The following is a 16,627-nucleotide window of genomic DNA, read 5'->3' on the forward strand; positions in this document are numbered from 1 at the left end:
TGATTTGGAGTACAGCTATTCAGTAGCTCAGAGGGAAGAATATCGCCTATTAAGCTGCCATTGTTATTTCTTGTAGTACCTGGCTGGTCCCATGAGGGATCCCAGCTAAGTATTGACCAGGCCTAACACTGCTTAGCTTGTGCAGTCTGATGAGATCACAGCCTAAGCTGAGATAGCTTCGGGCAATAGAAGGTTTCCAAAGAAAATACTGTTTATTCTACACACGTGGAAGAAAGTGGCCTGCTACTATGATACAGGGAAACTCCCTACTGGGTGTTTCTTTGGTACAAGGCATCACTCTCTCATGGTTGTTTAGACTCCATCTAGCTGTTTTTAGTGTTTCACTCTCATATCATTGGTCATTGTTTGTGAGGAGCTTTTGCATTATTTCTGACGTGATACCCTCCAAAACTTGGTGCTACTAGAGAATTTGACTCTAATCTCTCCCATGTGGAGCAAGTATAAATGCCCTTTGGTGTGGTGCAGGTGCCTAGGGGAGGGCTAAACTTCTGGCTTTCTTAGCAGGCTTTATGCTTGTTTTGTGAACTGCACTCCTACTATTGTGCTGAGGGCAGGATGGGGCCAACAACCCCTCTAAATGCAGCCTGCTACCAAATCTGAACAGGGAGGCTCATTGGGAAATAATGCTTCAGGCAAAGGGGGAACAGGATAGGGCCCAGCAACATACCCCATGGCCTTTGGTGCAAAGGCTATGGCATAACCTTGGAAATTGATGCTGTCATACCTTGGGGCTGCAGGGGAGTGGTGGAATAAATGGATGGGCCAATTCCTGGATCTGGGAGAAGGGGATAAATTCTTCACTGGGCAAAGAGGGTTTTTTTTTTTTCTATCTATCTATGGTGATTCTAATAAATGGCTCCTTGGAGCCCTCAGTCTTTCAAATCTCTTTACTTGTATAGTTGGAGACATGCACAGATGGTGTTTTCCTCTTCTGCCTCAATGCATGCCGCAGCCCAGGCACTGCAAGAAACTGATGTAGTAACCCATACAGAAGCACTGTTTCCCCCAACACCCAACTGCAATACATACCCCACCTCAAGCTTTGGGGTCTGCTTTCCAAATATCTGGGTTTTTGACCCTGGCTTACAGTTGCCCTTTGTGTGTAAAAGACAGCAAATGGATCCAGATCTTGTTCAGGCCATACAGTTAGAAGTAGTATCCCTACTGTTGTTCTCTGCCTTCCCCTCAGATGCAGGGAGAGGCTCATTTTTTTAAGTAAAGGGATCTTGCAGATAACTGGGAAACCAGGTGGGGAGAAAGGACAAAGACTGGGAATGTCTCTGCATTCTCCCCCTCCCCCTAACACATACTCAGTAGGTAAACGTTCAGAGAATGAGCCCAAACTCTTTCCCTGAGCAGAGAAGCTTAATTTGTACAAGCTGCTCCCCATGGAGACATCCCAGACAAGCCCCCTTCCTCCCCCCTCGCTCAGACCCTCTCTTTCAACAAGGCCTATACAGGCTCCTTAGCTGGGGGGGATGGAAGGTGCTTCCCACATCCCAGTAGAAAAACCTTTCATTAAAATTCATCAAAACAAACTGACTCAGGAGACTGGATGCATACCTAGGAAGTGAGATTGGGGTGAACATCCTTTGAGATCCATGCAGGCAGTGGAGCGTCTTTCTCCTTAATTATAAGCTGTGAGACTTAGTGGTATAAGTCTCTTGCTTCCTTGTGAGGTCAGATTCCATATTACCCCACTCTTCTGCTGAGCTATATCACACTGCTGCTGTATTTCTCACAAGTAGACACCTCCAGGTCCTAGCATCTCTGAAAGCTGGAGGGAACACATCTATCTCTGGGTCCTCTTGCTGTAGCCTCAGGAATTGTAGCTCCTAATATTTCCACTGAGGCCTGAGTCTTTGCATCATGCAACCTGTCCCTCTGCTCCTCCCCTAAGACTGCTGGAGCTGCTTCCAGTTTGATGATGAGAAGGGCAGAAAAGTAATTCAAACTGGAAGGAGAAATTAAGAAAAGGAGGTGTGAGCATTGTGAGGTGCCATATTCCACTCGGAGAGATCAGGCCCCAGACAAGATCATCAGGGTCAGTGCACTTGAGAACTCTTCTAGCCCTTTTGGCAAAATTAAATGACCACTTGTCAGTTTGAAATGACTGGAGCCGCCCCAGACTCCCCAGTACAAGGGCAAAGAGAACTGTGAATCCAGATTCCCTGGCTGTTTGGGCTGAAGTTGGTCCACAGTATTGATTCAGCCCACTATTTGGTGAGCTTTGTTTAAGGATTTAGGAAAGCAGAGTTCTCTGAAGTGATAGGAGATTAAGAGAGGAAGGATGGCTTAGCAGTAAAGACTCGTCTAGGACTGAGAGACTTTGGTTTACATCTGTTCTCCTTCTCAGAGGTGAAGGAGGTCCTGTTGGGGTGTTGGGCAAGTCACCGCCTCTGTGATGCAGTTCCACATCCATAAAACAGGGATAATAACATTTTCCTGCCTCGTATGAATGCTTTGAAGATAAATTCATTAGAGGTTGTGAGGTGCTTAGATGCTGCAGCTATGGGTGCCACACAACCATCTAGGAGAGATGGAAGTCATAAGGTCCCCAAGAGTTGCTGAGGTTCCTTTTTATTTTGCTAGAACCAGGTGCTTTGAAGAAGTTGCCTGGAAGATGCAATTCTGCTGCACTCAATGGAGACGTCTCTCTGTTCCCTACAGGCTGGGCACCCTGGCTTCAGAGTGAAGGAGGGAAAGTGGAACTTGAATCCACATCTCCTTTGCTAGGTGAGATAAAAGCCCTTGTTGTTTCTGTGGAAGATGGACTATGCACTTGCTTAGCACAGATTTTTAGAATGAGGGGGCACATATCTGCCCCTTAGACTTAAAGTTGGGAGAGAAACACAACACTGTTTTTCCCCTCCTGTTTTTCAACCAACAGCAAGAAGGTGGATGCAAGGGGAGAAGGGAGGCAGTTTAAATCAAACCTACGCTACACGGTTTTGCTGGTAATAGTTGAACATACACACTGAAAGCTCCTGTGTGGCTGCAGAGCCCTCTGCCCTGCTGGCAGAGATAAACCCTCTCTGCTGAGTAGAGAAAGGGATCTGCTGATGGAAAGTGCCTGTAGATATTCATTCCTATGCTTTCCTCTGGCTGCTGTGGCTCCTTCAGCAGCTGGTGCCTTCCCAGAGTGCATTCTGCCCTATGGTGGCACAGCTGCTGAGTACAGCCGTGTGGAGCTGCCAGGGGCACAGGGATGGATGTGCACGTGCCTTTGGGAATGATGGCAGCAGAGGCAGAGTGGAGACAATGCCTCAGTAGCTATTGTATACTATAAGACAACAGCCTTCTCTCTGGGGGCTTGCAGTGCAGTCTCCTGCCTCCAGGGGCTGCTTTGCTTCTGTTGGATGGGCAGGACACTGCTTGCTTGCTGAGCTCCTGAGATGGGAAGTGGAGGAGGTGGGCCAAGCGATGGAAAGCAGATCATCCTAGGAGAGCCATGCCCACAAGAGGAGACTCAGGTACGAGGACAAGGAGCTGGGGGAACTCCTAGGTGGGATCCCTGGTTCAAGGAGTTGGGCCCTGGGGCATGGAAGTCCCTGGAAGGGTTTGGGGGTGGGTGAGAAACGGGGATCTGGGTGACAACATTTTGGGAAAGAGATGAACCCTGGGCTTTGAGACAGAGTGGGGAGGTGAAATATTCCTTTTTGGGGCCGACAGGAGGAGTATTGGGGCCACAAGATGGCTCAAGCACCTTGGAGAAGACTGGAGGCAAAGGGAGTCTGTGGGATGCAAGTTTGGGGGCTTGGGGATGATTAATTGGAGGAACAGGGAGGGGACTGATAGCAACTGGAGAGAGAAGGGGGTTGTGGGAGAGGTAGGGCAGGTGCCAGAGTGGAATGCCTGGAGGAGGGAAGGAGGATGGTGAGTGGTTTGGGAGGAACAGGAGGGTGAGGGCATGTTGGAGGAAAGGGAGGTGAGAGGACATGAAAAAAAAGACCAGGACTTTGGAGTAGGGAAAGTAAAAAAGCAAAAAACCCCCAAACTTTGGAGCAGAGTGGGGGATTTACAGGTGGGCAGAGGCATGGAGGAGCTGGGGGAAAACAGCCTGAAGCTCCCCTTTGCAAGTCCTCCAGGGATGAGACCTGCTGGGTTGCAGCACTGTGTCCCTCCCCATATGGTGCAGCAGCCTCTTACTTGGGCCTCTGGGGCTGTGATGGGGCAGCCCTGGGCTGTAGCTGTCATATATGGCAAGGCTCACAGGAGCCAGGCACAGCTTTACTTAACAACAGATACTTAGGTTAGAAAAGAGACAGGTAGTGGATTTGAGTAGCTTAAGGCAAGCTGAGTCTGCTCTGACCAGGTGGTACAGATGGGCCATACATCAGGGCTGCAGCCAGCTTGGTGGTTTGTGGTTGAATTAGGGCCTATCTTTTAGAAAGACAGCCAGTCTTGATTTAAAGGCTTGAGCTGGTGGGGAGCTGCCCAGGCCCCTCCGTAGGCTTTTCCAGTGGCTAGGTACCATCCGTGTTAGAGAAAACATGCTTTATTTCAAGTTTGAAGTTTTGAGTTTCACCTTCCAGTCTGTGGCTTGTCTTAAACTTCTGCTGGATTAAAAAGCCCTGGCAGGGTGGTCAGATAGCTAATCCCCAATTAGATATTTAAACACACTGTAATCAAGTTGTCTCTTTAACTTCCTTCAATAAATGTAATAGACTAAGCCTAATTTCCATGCTCCTCCAGTTCCTTTCCCAGCTAGCAGAAGGAAGCTGGGATTGCCTGGCTCCTGTCCTTCATCCAGCATGTCATTCCTGTCTGCCTGTCTTTCAGGATCCTACTTGGGTTGCACTGTAGTGTTTGGAATGTGACTGGGAACTGCTGCATCCCCTTTCACGGGTTTGGGTGCTGTGAGAGAATGACTTGCTCCTCATTGCTGCATTAACCAAGTGAAAACAATGAGGTGTGTTTGCAGGGTGCTTGGTTGTCCTGGAAGGCATCCAGGTATGCTGGCTGGGACAGAGCTGCATTGTGAACCTTGATTTTTTTTTTTTTTAAGTCCTGTGGAAAGTATCTGGACACATTGATATGTCAGGTGCAGATTTTTCCTTGTAACTAATCTGGGTGGCACTATAATTCAACTTTAGGTGATTTCTTTTCCCCTGAGGACCAGTCTGGTTCTCAGTCAACAGCCCAATCTACACAGCCCAGGGATATGGGATCTTTCCTGGGGGCTGATGCTTAGTTGAGGCCCTAGGAATTGTCCTAGAGCAGGGGTTCCCAAGCTTGTACCCCTGGGGGTATGCAAGATGTCTCTGGGGGGATACATTGGAGCAGTTGTGTAGTGGTGGATTTAATTTTCATGATAATAATAATTGACATTTAAGGGTTTAAAATATAAAATTATGCTGGTAGGAGTATGTGGACAACTGGTAAATATGGAAGAGGGTACGCAATAAGAAAAAGTTTGGGAACCTCTGTCCTAGAGAAATGTTTATCCTCTGTGTTTAGATTACCGGCTATGTCTCAGGAATTCAGCTCATTGCACACTGATTAATGAAACTGCGCACTGTTCTTAGGAGGTAGGTCTGAGTCACTATCCCTATTTTAATGAGGCATGAGAAAGGGGAAAGTATCCAGGTTGTAGCCGTATTGGTCTAGAGGAAAAGGCTATCAGGACTCGTAGTAGAGCTATTTTATTAGACCAACAAGATTTTTGCAAAAAATTAAAGACTTTTTTTTGCAAAAATCTTGTTGGTCTAATAAAAGATATCATCTCTACTAAGAGTCCTGATTGAGAAAGGGGGAGGAACTTACCCTGCAAGTCAGTGGCAGAATCAGGCTTAGAAGCCAGGAGTCTTGACTTCGCTCCCTACCTCAGACATGGAGACCACTGAGCTTCTGAGAACTGAATTCAGACTTCTAGTCCTGGGCTTGGACTGAAGGTGGTGGCCCTTGCAGAAGAGTCTAGTTTGCCACTGAGTGAGGCCTGTGGGCAGAGACTATCCACATGTTGCTGTAAAAATGATCTTGATCATCAAAGTTGAAATTAAGGCAGTCAAGATTTCTCAGCAACTTTTCATTGCCAGCAAGGAGCCTTTTAAAGGGACTCTGCCTGAATGTTTATTAAGTGTGACAAAGTGATGGAGGGGAGGGGGAGTATGGGGGAGCTGCTATGTTAATCAGCTGGAAAGGTACTGCCGTTCCTCTTGCTGGAGTGTCTCGGGGAAAGTGGAATTAATTCATGGCATATGCTCTCAGCATCTGCTGCAGTGACCTGGACTGGCAGGAGCACAGAGTGAGGGAGTGTGAGCCAGAGCTTAGCCTTCCTCCACTCTTCCCTCCTCCTGGCTCCGGCCACCACTTTCCTCCTGCACAGTGACTGTGTGTGGGCAGAGGAGGCACTGGAGTATCATGGGGAGTGGTTTGGACCCTTTCTGTCTGAAGGACATTAAATGTTCTGGGACGGGGAAAAGGGCTATCAAAACAGCAGTGCACCTGAATTTCTGCAGCTCATCATCTCCCAAATATTCCCAGAACAGTTCCAACTCTTGGTATCCCACAGAACAAGCCCTCCAGCATGCTTTTTCAGTCACAGCATAAAGCTATGTGGCTTGTATCCCCATAATCCCCTTATTTGCCACTACTGTTGAATGTCTCCAGACAACAGGGAATAAGTCTTTAGCTGGGAGCTATTTCCTTGTCTGTTCCTGGCCAGGGACTCCATTATCCTGTACTTGCAGCCCTTCTCATTTTGCTCCTTGGGAATATGGGGCTTTGCAAGGCCTCATTGGTTTTGGTACTTCATACGCTGCCTAAAGCCAAGATTGTCTTCTCCAAAAAATTGGTTCCCTCCAGACACTCCTTCTTCCATTCTACAGCTTGTGCCTCTTCCACTAAAGATATATTAGGTGCCAGAGCTGTAACCAGCCTTGGTGTTTGTGGGTGCAGTTCGTTGCCTATAGTAGGTTTAGACCAGGCTGCATGGCCCTTTGTCTCAATGTGCTTTTCTGCCAGGCTGAGTGCGCCAATAGATGCCACTTCTACTGAGGAGAATGCCAACACTATTGGGTATGTCCAGTGGTTGCAATTAGGCAAGATAGTGACTAATTCACGGTCATTTCTACCCTCCTGACCAGAAACTGTCAGCTCTACATTTACTTGGGTGCCTCACAGGGCATTGGGCTCTAAATCCAGCCCTGGGTCCTCTGTAAGGCAATGCATTCAAATTTGGTGTCCTGCACTGGCCCTAAGGCAGGTATCCCGACACAGCACCTTTCCTGAAAAGTAGTACATCCCAGTTCACAGTTCAGCAGGTGAGTGACTCTCCCAGGGTGCGGTCTGCGCAGAAAGTAAGTAGGTAAGTACTTGGAGGGTGTTAACCTGTTAATTCATTCCTTTTCTCCCAGCTGTATCCCAGAGTTTAACATGTGCCATCAACAAATATTACAGAATGTTACAAATGTTACAGATGTTACAGAAAGGGCAGCTAATGTTAGGAGAGAGAGAAAATTTAAGGAGACCTGGATAGTTTTTCTCAGGGCAAGTCCTAAGATTACACAAAGAGTTACAAGAGACCATCACTCACAATAGGACTGGAGGATCCTGCATATAACTCTTACCAGCACCCTGATAGTGTGAGTGGGAGAGAAGCTGGCATTGTACCAGCACACTGGTATCACTAAAGCAGTGGTTCTCAATCTTTTTTAGACATGAGGCCCCCTCCATAACTGTTACGAATTGAGCAGCACCCCATTGCAAACACTCATGTATTTATTACAGTCCCTCCCTTCCTGCAGTGGGGCCAGGCAGTGCAGTTGGGGAAGCAGTTAGTCACAGACAACCATGAGCTAGTCTGGACTTATCTCTTTGTGCTTGCTTATCTCCTCACACCTTAAGGCACCCTTCAAAAGATCTCATTGCTTTGATACTGTGGTTAAGAATCACTGTGACAGAGCCACCACAAGAGGTACTCTGGCATACTAGTGATATGTCACCTACTGAGTTATACCCCCTGCATCTGAAGCCCTGGAACCTACGTTCGGCTTTCATCTCCAGCCAATCTTCTCAAGAGAGCCCATCCAACCCCTCTACCACTATTGCCTGCACTCAAAGGTAGGTACCCAATCGTTTGCACTGTGTAGCCAAGAGCATCATTCATGAGAAGTGTGCAAGTCAGGTTCATATCCTACTAAGGTTAGTGTGCAGGATGTGCCCCCTCCTTTCCTTCTCAGTCTCCTTCTTTTCTTGCCTACCTCACCAGCCAGGACTGCATTAGGCCTCTGTGGCTCAGGAGTAACACAGGGTATGGGCCTCATTATCAGGCTTCATCTCCTGTCACTTTCAGGACCACTTCATTATCCCTTTATTATACCTCTTCTCCTGCTTATCGTTATTAATAATCATTCTGGATTGGCTGGAGTGCTGACAGCTGCCCCTTGTCTATTCTTTCTGTCTATTTTAATCCTGCCTGCTTATCTGGAGGAACCTGATCCTTTTTCTTTTAATTAAAGAAATCTGGTCTGCCCTCTCCCCTCCTCCACTCAGAGATAGGACCGGTCACTGCTCTGATATGCAGGGAGTAGGCAAAGGGGCAGATTACTGGGTGACAGTATTTTCCACCGCTGGTAGATATTGGAGAACTCAGGTCATGTCTGTGAGAAAAAGAATCCACTCTTAGAACAGTGATAGGAGCCCGGGGATGTATGTGTATGGACCCTCCCGCCTGGGCTGCCAGCAGAGATCACCCCAGCTCTATCAGTCTGCACCTCTAACGCAACCTCTGCCCTGCAGCCAGGAGCTGCAACTGCCGTACAGGTAGTTAGACCCCAACTTAGGTTTTATCAGCTAGCTCAGGTACTAGTAGCAGCAAAAACTTGGTTGCAAGGGCTTCAGCATTCGCTAGCCTCCTGCATGTGTGTATCCAGAGTCTTCAGCAGGCTTGTACAGATCATGCTGAATCCCATGGTCTTTACTGCTGTTGATGGCTGAGCCAGCTGAATGAAAGCTGGTGGGGAAACGGCTATGTGTAAATGCCTTCTTGCATTGAAGGCGTTGGCTCCACACTGCCCTCTAGCACTGTTGACAGCATCAAATTGAGAGCTTTGTGGTACCTGTCTTCCATCCCTGTGACTCAACAGCCATCACTTCCAGGTGCCACACACTTAGGCATAAACCTTCCTTTGGTCTCTTAAAGTGGCCAGTATCCTAAATAGGGTTCACTTAAGATACATTTTTTTATCATCCAAAATGTGGGTTGCTCACAAGGAGGTATATGTGTGTATGCTGGTGGTGGGGGAATGGAAACAGAGGGAAAAATAAAGTCAAAACTCTCTTTGGTTAAATTTGTAACATTGTCAGAGTATGGTATGAAAGTCCTAAATGATGTCAGGGAGGATTGTGTAACAAAGCTAAATGCACTGAATGTGTGAATGGTGGGATTTGGGCCTAAACAGTGGGACATTCAACATTAGTGCCAAAAGTAAGCTTCTCTGATCTGCAAATCTGCTGAAAGTTTGCCTATTTCAGAGGCACAAGCTATAAGGTGGCAGTTAACAAATAAATAAGGACACCACTGAGACCTGCTCAAATGTATAGCATCATGTTATCTTTTAGTGCAGCAGTTCTCAGCCTGTTTAGACTCAAGGCACCCCTTGGAAAATGTCAACTCTGAGCTTTCATGCATTTCTTGAATACAGAAAAATATTAGAGCAATGCTCGTGTTGTAAAGAACTCTGAAAGGTCACAGCAGGTCAGAATGTTTTTGAAATTATGGATTCCCATTTGAAATCTCTGGGTGTATCTTATGAATCATATGTAGGTGTTTGCACCCCTAATGATGCTAACTTTGTGTGGCACTCCCCTTCCAGCTCCCTGTCATCCTTGAAAGGATCTCATGGGACCCTGGTTGAGAATCACTGCTCCAGTGGCTGCAGGCCAGTGGATGATACAGCAGAGATCTTTAGCTCCCCTGGTAGTACAGCTCTGAAATTCTATCACAGATAGGTGCTGGTTTCTGCCCCTGGTGGTTTCTGTCACAGGCATACAAGTGTGTGCTTTTTAACTGAGGACTGTGATTTATGTAGGTGCACAGCTCAGATGTATTTGTACAAATATATTTGCTAAAGGAAGCAGCCTAATGCAAACCCTTGTGTGCATTTGGACAATCCCTGAAAAAGCATGATTCTATAAAAATTACAGACGAACACTGAGCTGTGATGTGTCTGTCCCTGCTCCCATATGAGTTTTCCTACTGTTCCCTTCTGCTTCACGCAGCCCTGAGAAAATAAACCAGAGTCTCTAGCAGTTTTATACTTAGTCACTTATAAGGCATGAATATCATTTAATGTTGAATGAAATGTTTGAGAGAAGAGAAAAGATACAACTAACCAGGCCAAACTGAATCTCTAGTAACTGCTTAGATCTCATATTTTCATGACCATAACTTAATTCAGACCCATGGAAGGAAGATCCTTTGAACAGCTCTTGACATTGAAACCACCTGGAACACTTTTTATGAGTTACAAATTAATGGGTGGCATTTTGAACCAGCCAAAAAGAGCTACCTATACTGTCAGCTATGGAACAAAATATTGCTTTAATTGGGCTCCTACTCAGCAAGCTGACTACAACACCACACAAGCTCACTGAGAGTTCTCCGAAGAACTGGGTCTAAGCTAAGTCACCTTAAAAATAGGGATCTGTGGTACATCAAACCTAAATTGTGGTTGCTTAGCCCTCAGTGAAGGAGGGCTAAGTTACTATGGTTTCGTGTGCACTTACTGCAGGGAAAGAGTGTGTACTGATGAAGTTACCCAAGTGCAGTTGATACACGCTAAAATTGTCTCCTTTTATGCTGTGGTAAATTGTCCATGCCCTAACCTTTCCATGACAACAGACTCTAGCAACTTCACACAGAAATGGCATCCTGCCTTTAACCTGCTCCCTTTGACAAGAGTTTTCCAGTGTGCCCAGGACTGTATCAATCCTGACTCTGAGACCAAGGGAGAAAGCCACTTTCAAAGGAGGGGTATTCCATAAGGAATATCCCTCCCGTACCTGCTTCACCATTTTCTCAATTCAGTGAAATTCCGGTGACCTTGACCGTTGCAGGGTCATACCGTGTCTTTTAGGGTAAGTTAACTCCAAACCAGCTAGAGCAGTATCCTGTGGGATCAGCCTTGGGAGCCAGTTATAAAAAAAGGACCAATACACCCAAGACCTCAATATAAAAGACAGAAAGCCTCAAAATCTACAGTGTGCTACGAGGAGAGTGCAGGAGATACCACAGACAATACCAATGCTTTGGGCGTCTGTAATGGCAGGGACTTTGAGAGGTGAAATATGTCCCGGTCATCCTAGGAGGTGAATTCTGTGGCATGCTTCAGAGAAAGGCACAAAAGCCAACCAACCAAACAAAAAACTCTTGTGGTTCTTTCTAGTCTGACCTGGGGGAAAAGTTTCTTCCTGAACCTAGGTCTGGCAATTAGTTTACCTCTGAGCCTGTGAGCAAGACACAGTAGTCAGGCACCTGAGAGCTTTTTCAGTACCATGTGGAACACTTATCTGGTACTTGATTTCTAGGTGTTGCTGAACTCTGACACTGAAGAAGCTGGCACAAAAAAAGGAAAAAAAAAGGCTAGGCTAAATATGTGGCAGCCTCTCTCAAAGTGAAATAGGTACTTGGGCCATTGTCTCATGTGGGAAAAGCACAGGTACATCTGTCTAATGCAGGATAGATGCGATTTTGATGTCTTATACTGAATGCCTATTCCACATTATGTGTGGTCTGCATCACATTACATACTTAGCTCTGGAATATCACCCCTTATCCCTCTTACCTATCCAGAAGTGTAGTCCCCACATACTGCTGCATCGTGCACACGAGCAGCTGTTACAACATGTGTACTCATCTGTCCCAGAGGTACTCATCTCATAGTGCTGCACCATGCCTTTGTCTGTCTTTATCATGTTGGAAAAATTGGGACCATTTTCCATGGGAAAATTATCTGTATCATGTTGGAGGCGCATCTTTTACATGTTGTACACATCTGTCTATATCTTATAGGATTCATTTGTCTGTCTTCCGTACATCTGTTAAGTGCTTATCTTTTCTCATGTTGGGTCCATGGATCCATTTGTCTGTCTGGATAGTGTGCATATGCACCAGCACATGACAGAGGTTGGAAGTATTTATGGCAATTAAAATGTTTTGCCTGGGAGCTGTTTTGGGGCTTTTTTGAAGTGAGGATTTTCAGACTTCAAGGTGTTAACAGCCCCTCTAAACGGTTTTGTTTTTTAATTGCAGCAAATGACTGTGGAGCCATTAAACATTCGCCTCTCTGCAGTTGTTTCTAAGCCCTTTCAGTCCTTCTTCTATTTATTCTGTTTAATTCAGTCAGGTAGCTTCGGGGCAGTGAAGATCAATACTTTACTTTGATAGAAAAGAGTCAGGTTTGAAACACAGAGATAAAACTGACACATTTTGTATAAATTTAATTAAAAATGCACCTTTAGTGGCTTGTTGCAAGCACAAAGCCAGCCCTCCATCTCACTGTCTCTCTGTCTCTCTCTTCCCTTTCTTGTTCCTAACAGGAAGATCTCTGAATCTGCCTCACCAACAAAGCACCTCGTTTTATGATTTTTGTCTTGAAAGTTTAGCACTGAGGGAGAGAGATGGAAGGGATGTGAAATTCTAAACAGACCTTCTGCTCTCCCTTGGTCCCTCTCCTTTTGGTGGCTGTGGTGAGGGGGGAACTGGGAAGGAGTGGGCTCCCAGGTGGGTGGGGGAGGGCGATGAGGCAGAATGATGATTTTTTTTAAACCCAGCAGATTGGACACCCTGGGGCACTTTCCATTTGGATCTATAGCTTCCCGCTGCCCCCCTTCTTGCTTTGTTAAAGTGAGAATTATTTTTCTGACTACATGTGCATCCCAGATCCCACTAGGCTAGTGCTGGTCACAAGGCAGTGTCTTTATTCGCTTTCTTTCTTTTTCATTTCTTTTCTCTCCCTCTTTCCTTAACCCTGCTGCCAGTGAGGACATTTGTCTTATGTTTTATAATCTGGCCCCTTTGCCCCTTTCCCTGCATCTCTCTCTCCCTCTCTTTCTCAATCCTATTTGGCTTGGTTCATTTTTCACTTGAGTGGCTTTCCTCCCAGACTCCCCTCTGCTCTGGCCTCCTCCTCCTCAACACCAATAAAACACGCACAACACAGGTAGAACAAGGTGCCAGGGCTCAGCATGACAAACTGCTCACACACCACTCAATAACCACAGCTGTAAATCGCCCCCTCCTCACCCACCACAGGCTTCGGGGGGGGGGGGGATGCCTCTGCTTTCACAGCCACCTTAATGGATCTCTTGGTCATCTGGACTCGCAGGGCATAGCTAGCATGCAGTGCCCCCATGGAGCTGTGGGGAACGCAAGAGGGATTAAAGTTCAGACTTTTGCCTCAGCCCAGACCTCAGCTTTTCAAGTCTCACTCACTGTTGTCAGAAGTTCTGAGATTTAAGGTGCTGTACCCCTGCCTTAGGGGCTAGTGCTTGGCCCTGGGAGTGCTACAGGACCTTGCTTTGTCAGCAGGTTGCTTGCTATAGAGCAGGGCTGTCCAACTGGCTGCCAGTGGGCTGCATGCAGCTTGTGAGGGATTAGTGTGCAACCCCTGGCCTCCTACCCAGCCACCCTCCCCCCAACTCTGTCTCTCTGCCTGCTGCTGCAGATGGGTCTCTAGGCTCCCATTCCCTCCCTCAGCTTTTTCTTCCTGCTCCTGCCTCAGTGGCAGAGCAGCACACTCGAGGAGTCCATGGTGCGATGGAGGGAGCTGAGGTGGGGGCTGCACACACACATGTTGTAACAGCTGCCCGTGTGCACGATGCAGCAGTACGTGGGGACTACACTTCTGGATAGGTAAGAGGGATAAGGGGTGATAAGATTCATGGATAAGGGCAAAGGAGGGAGATAAGGGCCTTGAAGGTGAGAATAAGCTTGACACTGATGCACTGGAAAAGGAAGGGCTAATGGAGAAATTCAAAGGACAAGGAGAATGGCCAGATCTATCCTAAAAATGTTGAATTGAAAGAAGCAGCAAAATTTAGCCTGGGTATTTGGGGCAAGAGAGGAGGAGTCCAAGATAACTCCCATAGTACAGGCCAAATGAGAAAAAGTATGGGATCATCTTCCTTCTGAGTCAGCACTAAACCAAGGTTGCAGCATGGTTGAAAGGGTGCCCTGCTACTGGAGGTGCTATTCTTTGAGCAAGATGCAAGTTGAGTACCTGGCCTGTCATCATTAACTATCTCAAGGGCAGTTTTTCCAAGGTGTTTGCCCAGTTTCTGTAGGTAAGTTTCATCTGTGGTAGTTATATGCTTTCTAATCAAATCCCCCCCATCTTCACAATTTTGTTAGGATGTGGAGTTCTTCTTCATCTTCTATCTAAAGTCTATGTGTACAACTAGCTGCCATGGTGCTGCTCTCCAGAGACAGATGCATTTCAGGTGTGAGTAAAGCAAGTCTCTCGTGTGCAGTATATAGAGTGCTTGAAGGCCCTTCAGAATGGACAGCATTAAAGAATATGGGAAACTTAAAATGTCCACGTACCAGCTCCTTTGGACTGCTCTGCTCTGCCCTGTTGTCCTGGCTGTCTGATTTCACTAGCTTTACAAGTGAAGCATTTTTGATTTAACGAGAAATGATGGGGTTAACTCAGTATGTCAGTCTGTCTGCGTATGAGTGGCTGGAATATCAGTTAAAGTCCCTCTTGTGAGTGTCTTGGGGATTTGAATGCTGGGGACTGGTTTCTCAGGGACCTTAGCACCAGGGAGTGTATACAGTATATGATACACTGCCACATACACACAGCTCCTGTGTTTTCTACTTTTAATCACAGCAAATGAAAGTTTCTAAACAGGCAGGAGATGCCGGGCTTTTGTGTTCTGCCACTAGAGCTGTCTCTGTGCTGCCTTCAGTGCCGATAATTGCAGACACAAGTTGCTTTGTGTTAAAATGGCAGAGATAATTGAAACGGAATTCAGAATCAGGACCCTGCAGGCAGCACTTGTTGAAAGAAGAAATAAAGATCGTTTGGGTCACATCTTTTGTAATTTGCGTTTAATAATCGTACCAGGAGGTACATACAAAGGGAGAAGAGACACGAGACACAGCAACCCAGCCAGCTTCCCTCTCTCCTCCCTCCCCATTCCCCCTGCCTCACAGCCCTGCAGTGGGAATTAGGGAAGGCCTAAAAGAGACGTCTTATTCATGTGTGCTGTGGGACAGCAGTAGGACTTGCCAGCTCCAGGCAGAGGGTTGCTGCTCCATGTGAAGTGGAGTCTGTGCTGCATGCTGGCAGCATGAATGAAAGAATTGCTCCCTGGATCAATGTTAAGCCAATGCTTAGACTCTGTTTTACAGTAAGGATGAGGATTTATAGGGCCTAGAGTTGGCTCTTACCCAGTGGATCTGGCTAAGCACTGAGGACCAGAGGTCACGTTGTCTGATACCCAATCTGTGGCTTTATTTGAAAAGGGCTGTCTTGCATAACCTTTAACAGCTTCTTTGGAAGATTTGCTATCATTTCAACTCTCCTTGGGAAGTTTCCTCTGAGGTCTAAGAAGTGAGAAGTCCCCTGAAAACATTCATAGCTCTAGTAACTGGCTGGTGGCTACCATAGGAGAGTCCAGTGGGTAGGAGTATGGGGTGATGGCAGAGATGCAGCTAATGGGGCGTGCCTGCCCTGGATATGGTGATCCACAGAGGATCAGGACTGGGTAGGCTTTCTGGACACTAGAAGAGGAATGGTTGGGCATAAGCAGAGGCCTACTCTGATGGTCAGCCTGAGGAAGGGGACTGGAGTTCAGTGCATATGGGCTCTATTCCTTACTGGACCTTGACTGCAGTGATCTTTGCTTTTTGGTTCATGCTTTTGCTAAGACAAGCCTTGTTTGGGTCTAAAAGAAATAGGATGTTCGTTCTAGGTACATTTTCTCTGTTAGAGTAGAACCCCACAGAGATGTATTTGACCTTGCAGTCTGGATGGCTTGCTAGAATGCCACAGAGAGGTAGTAGGAAGATGAGGTGGTGTTTGCTACAAAAGGTTGGTAGGAGGCTGCAACTGAGCCAAGTAGGGTACACAGGAGGACCTCTACTCCGTTTGCAGCTCAAGAGTGTCTGGACACATTCAGGTACTAAGGTCATATAAACCTCATGGTTTATATTATTGAACAGTTATATTTTTCAGCTCCAAAGAGATGATCGCCTAGAGCAGTGGGCATGTAGACTTGGATTGTTCTCCTAAGGTGTTGAAACCAGTGCAGACAGTTTAGCATAGCGCTGGGGTGGCTGAATCCTTCATGTATCCAGCTTCATCCATGAAATGCCAGGTCTTGCTTCTGGCCACGAGGCAACACGATCCAGCAGTTAGGACACAGAATGGGGGTGGGAGGGGTGAGCAGATAGGACAAAGGAAAGGGAGCTGGGACCTTGGTTCTCACCATCAGTTTTCTGCTGATTTGTGTGACTTTTCCTCTCTGCCTCATTTATTATCTCTTTTCCATCTGTAAACTGGAGACAGCAGTCCTGATTTCCTAGGAACATATGGAAGGGACTGTGGAGGACTGTTGAGCCCTCCACAGTCACAGGTACTATGCAAGGAGCCTA

This window comes from Crocodylus siamensis, chromosome 2 (assembly GCF_052110815.1).
Source record: "Crocodylus siamensis isolate JL-2025a chromosome 2, ASM5211081v1, whole genome shotgun sequence".
NCBI classification, from domain to species: Eukaryota; Metazoa; Chordata; order Crocodylia; family Crocodylidae; genus Crocodylus; species Crocodylus siamensis.